The following is an 18653-nucleotide window of genomic DNA, read 5'->3' on the forward strand; positions in this document are numbered from 1 at the left end:
AATCTCAACTAGCAACTTTTTATTAAGTTAGTATCCACAATTTTGTGCTGATGCAGTTCTAAGCTGATTGAACTGCTGATAAAAAAAAAATAAAAAAAATAGAAATCTGGTAGGTAGATAAATTATAATCATCTCCATCTCAAGAGGAACTCCCACAATAAACTTGACGAAAGAAATATTTCTTGAATGTGTTGTAGGGAACACTGGGAAACACTTCCCCCTCACTGCTCTTGAATGTAACCCTTGCAGCTTTACTAGCTCCACCCTCTCTATCAGTGAGGGCCAGGGAAATTCAAAATACTTGTTAGCATTGTGGCTTCTTCTTGCTCCTGCCATGTGCCATGGTTTTAGGTCTTCTCATTCAAACTGCAGAGGTATGCAGCCTGACACTTTGTTTGCTTTAGGAAGAAGCTACAATATGGCAGAGTTGCTAACTGTGGGCTGTGTTTCAGCTTCTTTGCCAAGGTATTCCACTGAGGCTTCCTGGTTTGAACCCTCTTCATACCATAATGGTAAGTAGGACCTGGACCACTGTTACATTGTTTTGCTGTATATGCAGATTGAGGATAATTTGAATTATATTGTGTTACTTTGTTAATCCCCACCTGCTGCTGTTTTTGCCTAGTTTTGTTTTTAAGTCTTTGCCATATTTTAACATTGTTTAGACACTGCTTCTTGTAACCAGCTGGTATTTTTACTTTATCCTGTTAAATTTGTTTGTAGTTCCTTTTTTTCTTCAATGTGTTTATTGGAGCCAGGTGCCAATCTACTGGGGAGGCTAGAGGTGTGCATCTCACTCCCTCTGCCACAAGTGGTCATGTAAATAACACAATCAGATCTCTCTTCCTCTGAGAGATAATTGCAAGACTAAAAATGGAGGTGGGGAAGAGGCAGGACACACCTTGGACACATCAGCAGTCTAGCAAAGAAAAGAAAAATGCAATTATAGTTTCCTTAACAAAAATACAGTATGGGTAATTTAGATATGCCAGATTATTCAAAACTTCACCTGTTCATCACAAATCACTGGATTGTCTTATGGATTCATAAGTCAGCCCGAAGACAAGGTAACAATTCATACTTACAGCCTCTGTGTTCCTCTGGGATGTCATTATCATACTTGCTCTGTGCTATCAATACTATAATTTAAAGTTTCCACATTCAAAATCTAAATTTTGTATAGAAAGTGACAGACAGCATATGCCTCAATCAGTGCTGAAGATGACAGCTGACCCAAGATCAACACAATTGTAAAAGATGTTATGAATGAATATGAAAGAATATGATTCATGTCAAGGACAGAGCGGATATGGAAGCACACATTTCACAGCTGTTATGGGTTTCATATTAAGTTAGATTCAGCAGTACCTCAATTGGTCGTGTTTTCCATCACTGTGGACAGCAGAACCATGTCAACTATAACTTTTTTATTGCTGAGGCAAGGTTGTTGTGAGAATATGTCTGTGAACATTGTGAGGAGAATATATGGAATTGGGCTGTCAAGATCACTGAGCCAGAATGATAGCTGTGTGTTTCAAAGAGCAGACTGTCTAACAGCCAATTTGTAACTGACTTTTGGAACCCTTGCCTGTGGTTTGTGTAAAGAGGGCATTAAGTGTGTATTCACTCTGATGTAAGATCACAGATATTGAGCTGAATTCATGGTCTGTAATTACAACAACCATTAAGTTCTAATTCAGGAGCTGAGTCCTCCCAAAGGATGCAACCCATAAAGGTATATCCATCAGAGGACCTGAGGGCCTAAACCTGCACCTCCTCCAGTCTAAATATCACACAGAGCAAAACTGATGGCATCATTGGTCACAAGTTTAACTTTCAAGTTTAACACCAGGTAGTTACACTGAAATTGTGTTAATATCAGTCAAATAGTGAGACAGATTTTATTTTACCAGTATGAGCTTGGAAATTTCACTTTAACATTTGATGGAGTGGCAAATAGTAAACCAGGTGAATGAAAAATATTTCCATATAACTTTTATTCCTCTGTGATTACCATACTCAGGCTGCTAAAAAGAACACATAGTGGAGTTGAAATATTTAAATAGAAGCAAACTGAAAAGTCAAAAATAAGTAGAGTTTTCAAACCATTGGAGTTCTTGCTGCTTTTTACTTATTTATAATGCTGAAAAGTAACATGCAAGCTCAATGTTTATCGCTTTTAAATGGGTAGATAGGGTCAGGTGCAAACAATTTAAAACAAAGTCATAGAAATGTGCCAAAATGAGCAGATTTGTTAGAAGTGTTACATTTGCCAGTGACTGATTGCTACCTGAATACACAAAGCTGGTAAATATAATGTGGCTATATATATATATATATATATATATAGCCACATTATCTCATATATATATATATATATATATATATATATATATATATATATATATATGTGTGTGTGTATATTAATTTTTGCCAGTATTTTATCTGAAGAGAACATTATGTACACTTTTTAACTCTTAACACTGTGCAGTAATGCAAGGGGTGAAAATATGTTTTAGGTGTGCTTGGGTGATGTATTTTTGAAAAGTGTAGGAGTGTAGTATTTCAGGAATGTAAGGAAAATGTGCAGAAAAGCAGTCATTAGCAGCAGCTTCTGACTGTGGGGAAATTAATTTGTGGGTTTAGACCTTTCCTGAGCAGTGATGTCGACTGAGGAAAAATAAAAAACGACCAAAACTGCACTGGTATTATCAGTTTACCTGGTATTATCTATTCAAAAATTATTGGCACGCGCTTTTATTTGGAAAGCAGTTCTTATTCCTCAGAAATGGATGTACTTACATGCTTTTGGACTATGCTTGCATGTTTGCTTCTGTTTTGTTCAGTTTTTGACACCCTGATGGGTCAGCAATATTATGTTCTGCAGCAAGTTATTTTGAGTTCAGATCCATAATTCTAATTATATTGTATTGCATAGTTGAAATATACTGTTGAACCGCATGTTTCAGAGGTCATGAGGAGTTCATAAAAACAAAAAAAAATTCAAACCAGTCGAAGCTATACTATGCATTGTTGTCACAATCCATTAACCAATATTTGAATTCACCAGGATACAGATGTGCAAGGGACAATCGGACATCAGTATCATAATGGATTCCATCTGAAGGCAAGGCATGGATGGATTACTGCACAGGTCAGTGGACTTTTAAAAAAAAATCATTTATGCTCAGTGTTAGATAAAAATGGATATGTATGGAGCCTTCTTTCTGTACTCTTTTCATTTTGTCTGTATTTACACACGTTTTGTGACTGAGAAAGGGAGCCACCTGAAATCGTGGGGGCAGTGTAGCCAACAGTTCAAGTAAGATACTATAGGACAGGATGAAGAAGTTTTTAAAAAATTCTTAAGAGGCACATTTTTATGACCTCCTCCACCATTATCATGCCATTATACTTCTGGAGATATTCTACAATTTCAGTTCAAGAACTGTTCAATGAATTGATCCTAACAAGAACTGACCATGTAGCCAAAGCCCAACGTAGCTTATTAGTCTGTGCCTTAGAGTTCCAGTGAGGCCCAAGAACTATTAAAAACACATCAGTGAGTCACACTGCTGACTCATTGACGTGAGCCAACACTTTCCTTCATTACAATTAGCATAGGTGCTGCAGTTTATTGAGCCAATCCCACATACAGCACGCTGTCCTGATGCTGTAAACACACAGCAGAGCATCAAATTTGTATTATTAATTGGGAAAATAATAGTAACTTATTCCCAAAAAAATATATAACTAGCACCACAGGTTGTTTTGATGGTTTCCTAAACTATTTTTGCATAGTGTCTAGATAGTTGATATGTTGATCTGCTATGACAGGAAACACTGGGGAGATGTCTAGACAATTTCTCTTCATCTCCAGCAGAACAAAATATTGTATTTGAGATATAGTTTTGAACCAACAGCAGCACTTCACAGTTTCAGTTAACCTGCCAAATGTCACTGAAAAAGACACAAACTGAGTGCGAGTGAAGACATTTTCTGGCTGCAGGGATAGACGGCATGAACACCTTCAAAACTTCAAAGCTGCGATGCCGAGAGACTCATACAAATAGCAAACAGAAGTGGATGTCTTGTCCCACAAATCAGAGTAGCTATGCTGGAACATCCGGTTATTTCCCACAGCATTGCACATTCCTCCCCAGAGGCTAATTCTGCGCGACTGTGTGCAATGAGCTAATGAGGAGTCATATTTTATTTCCTACTTTTTTAGGTTTACTATAGCATAAAACACTTAGAGGGAGTCAAGTGCACTTACTGTTTATAAATAGGAAAAAGCCATACTGTATGGAAGCAATGAAATGTTACATTAATATACATTATGACTGTCAGTATGACATTTTACCTTTTACAAAAAAACCTATCTATTAATATTCAATTAATTTAACTTCAGAATATTGCCTCCTCTTCTAGCATCTACCCTCAGAGACTCAGAAAATATGCAGATAAGATTTCAGTTCCCAAAGGCAATCATCACAAGCAAGGGGATATGAGATAAGACAGTAAGGTTTTAATCAGCCAGTATTGATTAAATGAAGCAACTAAGAAGCCTGCGTTACAAGATCGACTTCCTGTTGTAATGATATAGTGAAAGGAATAAACTTGTTTTAAAAACAATGACAGTTCAAACAATGGTGGTAGTGGTGTTTGTCACACCAGCGAATGCATCAGCTGGGAGTTGAAAAAAGAATGAATAAACTGGCCACAGCCCAGGCAGGTGCTTGTCATTTGGCATCTCATCAAGTGTTAAATTCTTCAGCAGTATTCTTACAACCACCCATTTGAAAACAAGCTGTCTTGTTTATATTTGCATATTGGGTCAACAGCTGTATTTCGTAAGGTTGCATGGAGTGTGTCTTAAAATAACCACATGTTTTTCAGGTGTGTGTGTGCGCTCATTGATAATAGATTTTCACTGCTCCCTTTTGAAATAAACTCATTATGTACCCTCAGGCTACCTGGAGGTATTACTCTAATCAAGTCAAATACTGTACTTGATTTGTAATTGCCTTCAGTCTCATTCCAAATGGTAAAGGGAACCATTACTCACTATTGTGAATTTACAAAGTGACCAGGATCCAGTGGCACCACAATGAAAGAAGGAAGCAGGGAGACAGGTTCAGCACTCTGCACGGGCTTGTATTTTCTCAAATAAGCTGAAGGTGGAGATTGCAGAACATCCCAGGGTGCCTAACCTCTCTCCTAGTTTGCGGTTTCCCCTCACACTCATCGAACAGCCATGATGCATCTATCACTGCACCTTCCAATAGACTGTCTGGATGCAGTGCTGATAGTGCAGAATATTAATGTTTGCAGATACCCTTTGGCTACCTATTAATTAACCTAGCTCATTTATAGTTGATTGATAAACTGCTCTAAGTTGTTACAGCAAAGGTGCAGTTAGGACTGAAAAAGTGATTTTTGGGGGGATTGTGTTGGCTTTGTATTTACTGATGGGCTCATTAGAGGCTGTCAGGCATTGGTGATCCTTTTCTATCTAGAAATCGCAGTAGTATTGCTCATATTTATGGTTTTAAAGACTTTTCAAATAAATGGCCAAAATAGAGGAGCAGAAACATTTTAGATTTATGTCAGAGAAAGACTTTTGATGCTTTCATGGGAAAACCCTACATGTTTTCTTCAGGCTTTCCTTTCCAAAAGACTTCATTCACCCATAACATTTGCCAACTCCCTCAAAGCGCGTTTCTTCCACAGGTATAATTATCACTGGGAGCAGTTATGTTTCTTGAAATGAGCTTGTAGTCTTTGATCACTAAATTGTATTTGGTGTTTGATGTTTTTAGTTGAGTTGAGTTGAGTTGAGTTAAGTTGTCATTACAACAAAAGTTGTTAGGAACTTCCCCTGGTGAGTTCATAATACAGCTGGTGCCAAAGGTTTACAGTTTAAAAGCTGACTTTGGTTTGGGTTCATTATGTGTTAAGACTCCCTGAGAGTCAACAAGTGTGCCAGTACTTTTTATAAATGTATGCACTCGTGTTTGATTGAAAAAAGGCTTTTATTGTAGAGTGCATGGAATAGGATTTTACTGTACGTGCCAAACGCAAACCATGGACAGCCTTTTTTCCTCCTTATTTTTGCCTTCTAAATGTGCAGCCAGACTGGATTTCAGCTGGCAAAATTAACTTTTGTGGGCTGGTGGAAAGCAGGCAAGACAGAAAGCAGCATGGGTAAGGTTGTAAACATAAAATGTGGGTGATAGCATGGCTACAACATCAGTCCACATAGCAGCAAATTACACAGTTGCTTATCAAAAAGTACTCAGTTATTAACCTCAGTCATTGTCCTTGTACTCATATTTTGACATGCATAATTTCAACATGCAGTCAGGTTAAGCAAATTGGGACAGTAGAGCAGCTCCTATCTCAATTTTCTCAATTATAGGTAGATGGCATTATAAAATATATTATAAATTTTGTGTATGATTCTGTAAATGACCTCTTGCAGAGGTGTTCCTATAGTAAATTCTATATGGAGAATAATTTCAACTTAGTATGTTAGTCAGAGATGCTTACTGTACTTTGGCTTCCTGTACTGTAGTTTACACCTACAGAGGTTTCTTCTACTTCACTGAAAGGCATTCAGCAGTGACAAAGACACTATCAAGAGGGATTATCCCCAACTTCATCAAAAAAGATTTCTGTTCAGCAGTGACTTTTAGAATCTTTGTTTAAACTAAAAGACAAACACTGCCCTGAATGGAAAATTTTGACATGCAGATTTTATGTTGTAACCTAGTTAAGTCTGTATTTTTTGAGAGCTTAGAACTTCCATTTATCTGATAGCTGGTTTTTTTTAGCTGTTTTTTTAAATAAATCTTACATCTAGCAGAGCTTCATACTGCATTGTATTGATTGTCTGAGATGAATATTTTAGTGACATAGAAAAAATCAGCTGAGCAAATCTGAAGGAAATTAGTGTGTGTGCTCCATGTTTTGCAAAGAAAACTCTGGTTCTGTCCTGTGGGTTTGCTCATTATATGATTTTAGATATAAACCTTCACACAATGGGCTACAAATGGATTAAGTGAAGTGAGAGATAATGAAATGACCTTTGCCATAAGAGGAATTGAAGTCCACTTTACATACAAAGCAGCAAATTAATCTATTCTTTTTTCTTTTTTAACTTATCTTTAGAATACAGGAGGGCCTGTTGTCTGTACATTGTCTAGTGAACATTGTTTCCTCAAGCCTGCAGTATGAATCCAATTACAAAAGAGTAGACATATGTACCATAAACTTTCCCTGGAAAGCTTGTTTCATCAGGAGCAACTCACCACGTTTAAAGGTTATCTCTCAACAGCCTTCAAAATCAGAAATGTTCAGTCTATTAGCTGACTGAAAGAGCAAAGTTGCCCTTTAAGCAGGTGCATCCAATAACGTGTGATTTTGCTCTGTTCATTATTTACCGAGCTGCAATGACTTTCCATTCCAGTTATTGGTTTGAAAAAGGAAACTATCAAAAGGCAGCCTTGAGATAAAAATCAGTGTTCAAGTATGCCATGGCGCAGTGTTTAGAGACATGTTCATCTCCAGCATTGACTGGGTAAAGCTCCACTTTTGTTTCACTGGCTTCTGCAAGGCATTATCGACAGCACTGCACCCTGGGCTTAATCTTTCAAATAATTTTCTTCTGAAAATGTCATTGATTTCAAGAGAGACCAAGCTAAAACCCCCTAAATCAATAATGAATTATAGCTAAAGCTAATAATAGCCAAGATGGCAAGGATACAGGGTTTAGTTGTGTTTTAATGTAAAGAATGTGAGTAAAGGATGATGGGTCACATCTAGATGACAGCAGAGGTACACCAGTCTTAGTAATGCATGATTCCATGGCTACAGAGACTGCGCAATATTCAACTGCCTTATAACTAGTCTTTAACTAGAAATATACAGATTAATACTTTAATATCCTTTCTGGAAATATTTACTACACCTTATGTTAAGGTGTTGTAAATTAAAATAAATCAGCTCAGTCTTCAGATGACATTAGATTTTTGAAACAGAGCCTGAAAAGATGTCGACTCTCTGACTCCTCATTGTAATTACGTGATCAGCGGTCCCTTTAGGAACCACAAGATATAATTAAACCATACACTTTATCAGATAATCAATAAAATCAATTTAACCGTCTGCATAATATGTGTGTGTAATATGACAACTGAGACTCTCTTGTCTTTGAATGGCAGGTTCATTTCCCAAGCGCTGTGACTGCCTAAACATAACCATAAAAATGTTTAAGGCTGCAGTTACTACTGGATATTGCAAGATTGGTTATTTAGGCAGAACATATTGTACAGATATGTTCAGTATCAACATATTTGCAACTAGCCAAATATGTAAATTAGCAACATATCCTTATGTTGTCTTAGTATTCTTAACAATAAAACAGGGTTTTATTTCTATAGTAGTGTAAAAACTGGGCAAAGGATAAGGATATAATATGAGTAGCACTAATTATTATTATTTGCCACAAGCTAAATGCTGGTTATTTTTTTGCTCAGTCACTCTGAAGTATAAGCAACATGTATTTTTGTTGCATATTTTCCTCTTCTGGGGGAAAGAAGAGATTTTCTCATTATCTTCCTAGTGCACTGGCTTTAACCCTGCCTTGTGTCTTAAACAATAGTTTTAGTTGTCTAAACGTAACCTTAAAAAGTAAGAAAAGTGGATATTCTTGGACAATCATACAAGCAACGGTTAACCCAGATTCATTACAGATTTGTTCATTAGGAATATTTTGTAATCATGTTTAAAAAAAATTTAATATCTGCTGCGTTTGGTTTTCTCCAAAATAGAAGAAGAAAAAAGGTTTAAATATCCTCCAGGCATGTCCTCAGAAAACACTTGACTAGGCTCGAGGACAGGAAGAACCTGACATGTCAGCATTGTTCAGCTATCATCACAGCCCTTGAAGTCCCAACATGACCTGGAAGATATGAGGCTGAAGAGAAACTCATCACTGACTAAAAAAAAAGGCCTCCAGTGTTTTAACTTCCCACCTTGCTGCACTGATGTAAGTTGTACTCTTAAGATGTATCAGTGTACCATGGCATCACTGTTTCATTGTGGTTGTAGATGCAATAGAGCATACTTCTGGGCTTACCCAAGGGCATCGAATCACTGCTGTCCAGTGTGGTGTAACAAAAGTTAACACGTGAACAGCATTTTTATACACATACATTTGGCATGGTTACAAAATATTAAATATTTTTACATCGTGCATATTTGACTTCATATAAAAACAAGACTTTTCTACTGGACAAAAGAGAAAGCTTTAACCCCTTGATACCTGAATGTATTTACAATTGTATAAAAAAAATTAATTATTTGTGTTTTTGCTTTCAAGCTGACTCTATCTCGGCTGCAGTCTGAATGCGGTACGATGCAAATTCGCGACAATCGGCGTTAAGGGGTTAAAATGAAATACTCATATGGTAGCACCTCAAATCTGAAGTGCCTTTCATGTAACCCAAAGACACTTTACATAATGAAAACAAGGAGAGATAATATATTTATTTATAAAACGTCCAGCTGTTGTTGAAGATAAAACAAGCAACTGAAATCATATACATTTTATTACTGTAGCATTATGTAATATGTAAATACAGCAAAGTTTGTGTCACTATTATATTTCTAGCCACTTTTTTTCACATAGCATCAGAAGTGTAGAGACTGGACACACAAACACAACATAAGCACCTAAAATATTATGCAAATCATTTGTTCTGCAATAAATAATAATAAAATAATAAATAATAAAAATATACTGTGGATTTTATTCAATTACAAGTCAAAGTCCACATTTTTTGAAGCTTTAGTTTGTGTTGTATTGCCTCATACTGTATGGAGTAGCTGTTACTTTTTTCATCTGTCATAAAAAATAACAGGAACACATCTCTGACATCATCAAAACTAAACATGATAACCTTTACAAAGGTAGCATGTCTTGCTGGGCTACTCCATTGTATTATATTTAACAGCTTCACCTGGTGAGACCATTTCTTGTCCATTTCACACAATCTACTGTAATTCCCCGAGTTGCTAAAGCAACCACCTCAGTACATACAGTTAATCAAAAGGTCCAAAAACGTCCCTGTGTAACACTGATCTTCTGATACAGAAAAGAAAATATTCGGTAAGCCAGTCACTGTTCTGTTAAGCTCAAAGAACCAAAGGGATATGTGAGGTGAAATTGAACTCCTTGGACCATTACACACTGAAGTAGAACACAGGACCCAATCCACGGGCTTGCCAGGAATACACTCTCACGGTAGGCATTATGCAGGAATTAGGCTTCTGACTGCAAATGACTAAATGGGGAAATCTAATTAAATACAGGATTTGTAAAAGTATCTGCGCTGAGGATTACAAAGGCTCAGCCTCACTAAATCCACAGAGTGATATTTCTCCAAATGGCAGTTACATAAACCAATGGACAAGGCGGACCTCTCTCAGAAGGCCACCTCTGCTTTTCCTTTAACACTCAGAAAGAAAAGGGTAAAGTTGTGTCTTGTGTTACTGGGTCTGTACCCTTCATGTCAAAAAGATACAACCACTCACTTAAGGTCCAACTGTGAGTCTTTTTTCAGATGGCGTGAAAGGAAAACTACTCCACAGGTCACTGCATCTACTACTTACCTACACTTAAGATGAAATAGTTTGAGGGGTGCTATTAAGAGGAAGGGCACTGTAAAGGAGAGACTGTGCTGTTGTGATGAATCGATGTTCACTGTCTTTTGATGTCCTAAAAAATAACTTTCCCTGTTGGTTTATGAGGCATAGCTGATCAAATTGACTGAGCTTACTGGATAATATGACACTATGACCTTAGACTGTAACCTTGCTACCATACAGTATTGCCTTTGAATTATGTTCATTTGCAAGTATTTTATTTTATCAAATGCAAATGTAGAGGAAATTATTGCTTTTTTTCTTAAATGGATCACTTAATTTTCATATTGAAAATTGATTGTTTGATTACTCCAACAATGTCTGGGTTCATAACTAAATTAAAGGTTAAATTAGCTGCAACTCTCACACAATCCATCGCAACCATTCGAACAGATGTTTGCTGAAGGACCTAGTGCTCTTCTCACTCCTTTACTGCCATGCCTGCTGCCTCACTGCTCACCTGAAAACCACTGTGCCACTTGCTGCTACCTCTGCTGCTGCCGCAGAGTCATGTAGCATGTCATCGTCCCCACCTTTCTCCCTGCGGTCTAGACTCCCCTAGGAGGGATGTTATTATCGCCATTCCCCACTCCCTGCTATGCTGGTTTGTGGTGAGTGACGAGGAAAGAGCAATTATCAAAACTGTACATATCCTTCATTCACATTATAATCCATTACATTCTATTGAGTCCGTTGACTGAACACTACTGTGTGGTTTTGTGATCAAATTAAAATCCAACAAATGTATTATTGTATTTTGTTTTAGTTAATGTTTAATATATGTTGGCTATTGCCTCTATGTCATATATTATGTATAATAGAATTAAAACATTCACTTAATAGTTAATTTGAGCCGATTAATTTCTAGTTTGGTTAACTCAGTATGATAGATAACATCTTCAGTATCCTCAATATTAAATAACCCTGATACAGCTGAAGCCCCCAAAAAATCTAAGTGCATTTCTTCAATGAAGAAGTTAATCTCATGTAAAATGAACTCATATCAGATAGACATCAAGTAGTTTTCTAAGGCCCGATGCATGCGTATGTGTGTGTTGGGAGGAGAGAGATTTTCCACACTGTGACCCTGACAAGGTGCTCTGCATCCTAACAAATGAGTTCAGAGCTTCAGGGGCTTTGGCCAACCCGTGGCACGAATCCATGTCCAATTATCTGCCTTGGAAATTGCTATGGCTTGCCCAATTTATGCCAAAGATACCCTCATCTGCACATACATATGCAGACACACGCACGCACACTCCATTACATAATAACATAGCTGTGGTACCCACCCCAATATAGAGGAGCCATTATATGTGAGGCCACCTTAATTTTCCTCTGCTGAGGGGGATGATTGCCTCCCCACTGTAGTCTTTAATGACCGATAAGAGGATCTGATCACAGAGAGGTACTCCGAGTGTTATCACAGCTCTCTCATCACATTGACAAAGACACAAAATCTTCAAGTGAACAGTTTCCAAAACGAACAGATACAGAATAAAATTACTTTATTGTGTAACCTATGAGTTCAGACTTTAAGAAAGGTGTGCGTTCGTGGCATCCTGATAAACATGCATAACAATTCTAATAACTTGCAGAAGAAAGCTCAGAAAACATCCAAATGTCAATTTATGGAATAAGTATTCACTACATCTCTAACTTCTTCAAGTTATTTATAAAAGTTTGTATAAAATGTACAATTTGTACAAATCAAATCAGTTTTTAAACCATATATAAAATGACAATTTTAAGAACTGATTTTATCACTTAAATCATATATGAAAATGGTAAACATGTGAGAATTTTCTGTTTTGCAGAATGTTGCTTTTGTACTGTTGGCCCAGCAAGTATCCCAAGTGTTCTGTGCCAATGCAGGGAATTTTATCTTCTTTTTTTTTTTTTTTAATCAATTTCAGTTGCCTAATGTAAACCATACTTAACTGACCTGTAGTTGCCATGCACAGATTTTTAGAAAGAGAGAATTTTGTAAAGCTCAGAGAACCAAACAGAGTCGCCCACTATTGACTTTTTTGTTTGGCAAAAGGCTTTATTGCCTTGTTGGAAAGGCCAAAATACTAACTTATACAGAATTGCCAATAATGAAAATAGTTGCAGTCCTACATTTTAAATCTTTATTGATCTTTGTGAAACGCAGAGGATGAGATGCTGAGGGTCCGCAAGTTTTTTTTTTAACTGTCAAACCATGTTCCGTTATCAGTCTTTTCTAATTGCAGATGTGTCTTTTCCAAGAGATCTTTCATTTAGCAGAGCCCAGTGTTGCATGCCTTTGTTGACACATTAATATCAGGAGCATTGTTACAGAACCAATACCTCTGTACACTTGTATTTTCCATCAGTTTGATGGTTTGGAGATAAAGGGATTGTATACTTGACATGGCAAGTTTAGGAAGAGAGGATCCTACCCAGAATAAACCACCTCCCAGCTCCTGTGGGGGCTTTAAACTTAAAAATAGGCTTCCCCTTATCTCTTCGCTTCTCTATCTCAGCCTTTCATGTGCCGTATCTCACAGTAAGGTATTTGTGAAAGGATAATTCTGTAGGTTATGGAAACACACTGAGGAGGTCTCTGCCTCTGGGGTGTAATACACAGTGTCAGTACATGATGATGGCATTCAAACAACACTTCAGTTGTTCTTCAAAGGAGACTGACACCTCAGCACTGCTAATACTGATGGAGGATTAGATAATTGGTATGTCCAATTACCTACTGACAGTGTGCAATATACAAACTTTATGGATAATGATCGATGGCATTCTTTCCTATTGTGCCACTCTCTATAGTCAACTGATTGAACGCAAAGTTCATCAAAGCTTTGATATTTGTTGTTGTGAACCCAACATATGTGACAGGTCTATCCTGAAAGGATCTGAGGTGATGTTTTTTTTCTCTGACATTTTTTGGAAACAGTGACAGTATCGGTTTCAAATAAATAAAGATTTGTGACACAAGACAAGTGACAGAGTTCCACTAACATTTGAACAGAACACATTTGATTTTTAAAGATCAAACTGATATTTTGAGCAATCATGCTTATGTATATGTAGATATGCTTTTGCATGTTAGTGGCTGTGTATGAGTATATAGTAGCATTATGTTTTTATTTTTATCACTTCTTCATTTTTATTTTTTTTATACATCCAATACATATTGTTTTAAAATTCTTGCTTTCTGTAGTAACTGTGCATGACACCTGCAGTGTGGTTATAGTTCAAGAAAGATTTTAGGTTTGAGGGTTAAGGCATATAAATGATAGTTAGGCAGGAGAAGTGGAGTGCTTTGCTTTTGAATCTCATTCTCATGCTAGCACTAGTTTGATTTCCAGAACTTGCATGTTGTAGCTTAAAAAGGGACTATAAAATATCAATATCTAATTCAAGTTTTATTAATTACATTTTTATTACTCTGAAAATAGATGCATACTTTTTTTTATTTTAGGTGCTCTATTGTTTGGGAAGCTTTTATTTTGAAGTAGTCCTCTAAAATGTATCAAAGGCTCATAGATTATTTTTACCACCCAAACATAAAAATAGACAGCTGGTAGATTTTTCTACATCAAGTGGCCATTTAGGTCTTCAAATGAATATGACAGACAGATCTGCCGTTTGAAGAAGGGAAATTGGAATCATAATAAAACATGTTGCCCCAAGCAAGAGTGGTGAAGAGGAAATGCATGTTTTGCTCATGTATGTTATCGTCATTTGCATACTCCTACATGGAACTGACGGAAACAAGCAAGATAATTTTTTTAAAGTGGATTTGCGTGACAGACTGCAACCCTCTCAGCAAAGTCTTTTTCACAATACACTCATGAATATATTTTTAAAAAAGACTGTCATGTGCAGATTATTTTTAACCCAGGTCTGTTTCAATTGACAGTGCTTGGATCATTGCTAATGTGATGTGACCACAAAGTTGTTCATTTGTTTGTTTTTTGTTTACACAGCACTAACCTCCAGGGGCTTTACACTACTATCAACACAAACCTGCATCATCCCTGTCATAATTCGTTTAGAAAGTAATTAGTCAGGTGGCCTCTGATCTCTAACTGTCAGGCGGTAGCAAGAGTTTAATTGGCTAATCTGACAGTCACGCTATCAGAATTGCAGGTGAATAATCTGATGTTTTATTCAAAGCATTAAAAAAAACAAAACAAAGTGCTTCGATGAAGTTTTTCAAGGCACTGATTGATCATGCATCCACCCCGAAGGACTCCTTGTAATAAAAGAAACAAGGGTAATAATGTTAACCATGAGTCAGCTGAGGCAGCCTGAGCAACTACAGTCGATGATTCAGATGAGCACACAAATGGAAACATGATAAGCAGATGAATGGTCAAATGAGCGGATGGATATGGGAGGAAGAAATGGACAAATAAATGGACAATCAGACAGATGGAAGTAAGTGATTATTCTCCGACCCGCAGATGGTTTCCGGTCTGAGTCCTGGTGTGATGACAGCCAAACCACAGACAGATCCGCTGAGCATGACTTCCTCTGAACAAAGCATTCAGTGTGGACACAGCAGTTTCTATCTGGTCTAATTTGCTCGGCCTACTCAATCATGTTTTAAGTCTGTCATGCACTGAAAAGATGGCTTTCCAGTGCCTCAGAGAAGCTGCTACAGGGTGTGAGACTACCCATCAAGTACTTTCAGTTACATTTCAAATGCCTCTTCAAGGCGTAGAAACTATGAAGAAGCCTCTGCAACAGCTTTGACTTTGTGACTTAAAAAATCCCTCTGGCCTTTGGCTACAGTGCATCTCAGTGATATACTGTATGTCAGCTATCGCCTGTAACAGCATGTGGGGATTATCACCTGATGGTTCAGCAGGAAGTACCTCGAACTCCCCCCTCCCCCAAGAGACTTTCTGTGACCCTTGCAAGTGTTGTACACAGCAACATAAAAAAAACCCTCACCTTACACAGAGTGCACAGAGCTGAGCAGAAATTCATGACTGTGAGGAAGTGTGTGTGCATTAGAGACAGAGAAGAGAGAGGTCACGGGTAGAGAGCACGGAGGCAACTCACCGTACTTGAACTAACATGAAGAGAAACAAAACCACAGTGTTAAGTTGACCGAGTTGACACCGACAACCCGAAACACTTCTTTACAGAGGAGCTTCTCTCAATATCCCTCAATCCTTTTTCATTTCAAAGTCTCTTCCTATAGTGCTGTTGGTTTTAAATCTAGAGACCTCTGGCCCTAAGCGCAGAAACACAGAAAGCATGGAGCGCTGGCATCGACCTTTGTGTGTATCCGTGTGTGTATGTGTGGACAGAGAACACTGAGAAAAGAAAAGGCTGTGAATTGATTCTTGCCACTAGATGCATTATGTCTCTCTATTATCATAGAACGACAGGGGCGACAGTGAACATTTATCATGACTTTTATCACACTAGGACTCATTAAGTGACAATACATTCACAAAGCTATAGTTTTGCTTACATTGCAATCCAGTCATCACAGCCAGATAAAGTAGTGGTCAGACTGTGATTGGGTTTGCATTCTTTTTTTCTTTTTTTCCTTTTTTTTTTGGTCTAGATGCAGTTCATCTGCGATATGTATGCAAGTGATGCAAGGGGATGGTGAGAAAGAGAGGGAAAGAGCAACAAAATTGACGAATTGCAGCCATTTGGTTTCAGGTGTAGACATGCAGGGTGATGTGATCTCATAAAATTACATTTTCAGAATCAGGTTTCAAATAGATGGATGAAATGATATTTGTAACCTTGCAGTATAGCTTCCACATGAGACTGTATGTATGCCTGATTATGTTTGTGAGCATGTGCAAGTGACTGGCAAGAAGACAGATACACACAAAGAGCTGAAAGAGTACAGTGCTACTGCACCTATTCCTGCAACAGTAATAAAAAGGAATTCAGAAGTATGTCATAAATCTGAATGTGATCATTCAGGGATCCTGTAATTAAATTCCAAGAGTGATTATTCATTTCAAGCATTTCTGGATTTGTGCATCTTGTAACAAACATGGCATCAAAAAAGTAGAAGACAGTGACAGCTAAATCCAGCCTCAGAGTAGCAAAATATGTAGCAGAGGTCACACCATTTTTTGTCATGCAAGAGCTAACATTTTATTATTCTTTTTTTTTTTTTGGCATCCTGTAATATTCCAGATGTCTGACAGGTCCAGGTCTAAAATTATCAGGGCAAGCTTGTGTTAACTGAAACACAGCAGCAGTAGTAAGCAGTCCAGTTTCTCTGTGGTGGGTGAAAAACACAGACATGGCTGACATGGCTGAACAGGATTCATGTACTGAATGTGAGTTGTACTGTAAAAACTGAAATTACCTGACCCTAGGGAAAACGATTTGGTTCAAACTGTGGCTGGAGACACCCTAAATCAGAGGACATGGATGTGACAGTTTATAACATGACATAAAGCACTTTCAAGGAATATTTCCTTTGTTTCTACAGGTATCATGAGGCTGGCAGTAAGTGGAGTATTATGTAATGCAGTAGCAGAATAAAAAAAAAAAAAATGATAGTAAACTTTGACAAAACCTTCATTAACATATTGTTATGCACTTTTATCTTTTACCTGCAGTTTGAATGCTATGAAAGTTTTCATTCTGTACAAAAATGAATGGCTGCAAACATCTTCTGAGGGGAGAGAGACAGGCCTTTACGTCTGTGACTGTGCTAACTGCCCAGACATCAATAATTGTAACAGAATGAGAGGCAAAAAAGCAAATAGTTATCACCATAATAATAGTGTGCTGTTTTTATCAATAACAGTATGCGGATGTCAATATGTGGAAAAATTTCTCTTAGGCATACTGGGAATCTTCAAGGTCCCAATTAGAGAAGAGAGGACACTGTCTTGTCAGTTGAAGACCCACTTTGCAATTTAAGCAGATAAGGGTGCCTTGTTTTTGCTGTCAGGTCCCTGTGGTGAAGGATTAAACCACAGCAGTGGACACTGAAGCAACTCAAAGGAAACACATGGTTGAAAATGCTTGGACAGATTCACTGCAATACCACACTTTAACTCGTACGCTGTGCTATACCATTCTGTGCTTGGCATATTTGACAAGAGCTATTTAGTCATCGCATACAAAGGCAGTCTTGAGAATAGCCATGGCAATTTTCCATCCAAAAAGATCAGCACAAATATGTATGTTATGTAGAATATATCATTACACAACATTTTACAATTGTTTTGTGGAATTAGTTCTGAATCAGCTATTCCCATGGTTCACTGGTAGTTTAAACAGATATGTTTGTGCATATGCTCAGAGCTTTTAAATGCCCAGTTGTCATGTCCACGATTTGGAACTTGTAGAACTGGAAGGTCAGTGTGTAAAGATCTAATCAGTTGTAATCTGCATATTTATGTTGATACTTGGTCAATCATGAGAGAAGCGCCTTTTAATTGTGACAGTCAACAATACTGTTACATAAATAACTGACTTGAAATTGTCTTTTTATTATTGCCAGTTTATTCAGAACACAATCTGGAAGCTTCACAGAAAATATAAACAAAGGAAACAAAGCTTGCTATGTTAATTCTAACAAAAAAAAAGCAGAAACAACTTGTTAAGTGATCCATTTTTGATGCTCAATTATCAAAACATAGATGTTTACAAATGTTTCACTTGTTCATTTGTTGACTCTCCACAGACAATGTAGTCTGGGCCCATTCTTAACCCCAAACCTAGTCTTGCTTTGCCAGAGCTGCCTTTCCATTCACACTGCCTTGATACTGTGCTGGCGCAGAGGAAAGTTCTGGCTGAACCTGCTGTCTTTGTAAGCACTGGGTTGAGATTTGGGGTTTAGAATTGAATTGATGTAAACTGTGCTCAGCTCACCAGCTCTCTTGTTAAATACACAGCCGCAGGTGCTGGAAATGTAGTTCATTTTGCACTTGGCTAATTACTGGCCTTATGCACACTTCAACTTT

At 37.4% G+C, this 18653-nt stretch overlaps 1 long non-coding RNA gene across 1 annotated transcript in view; it reads left to right on the forward strand.

The window, feature by feature from the left end:
* Positions 1–285: 285 nt before the first annotated feature.
* The window catches only part of LOC127142741 (uncharacterized), a 67199-nt gene continuing 48831 nt past the window's right edge, over positions 286–18653 (forward strand). Inside the window, exons 1-3 of the long non-coding RNA XR_007813774.1 lie at positions 286–374; positions 453–512; positions 3071–3154. This is a non-coding gene — a long non-coding RNA (uncharacterized LOC127142741). The remainder of the gene's footprint in view (positions 375–452; positions 513–3070; positions 3155–18653) is intronic.

Source organism: Lates calcarifer, linkage group LG8 (assembly GCF_001640805.2).
Source record: "Lates calcarifer isolate ASB-BC8 linkage group LG8, TLL_Latcal_v3, whole genome shotgun sequence".
Classification (NCBI taxonomy): domain Eukaryota; kingdom Metazoa; phylum Chordata; class Actinopteri; family Centropomidae; genus Lates; species Lates calcarifer.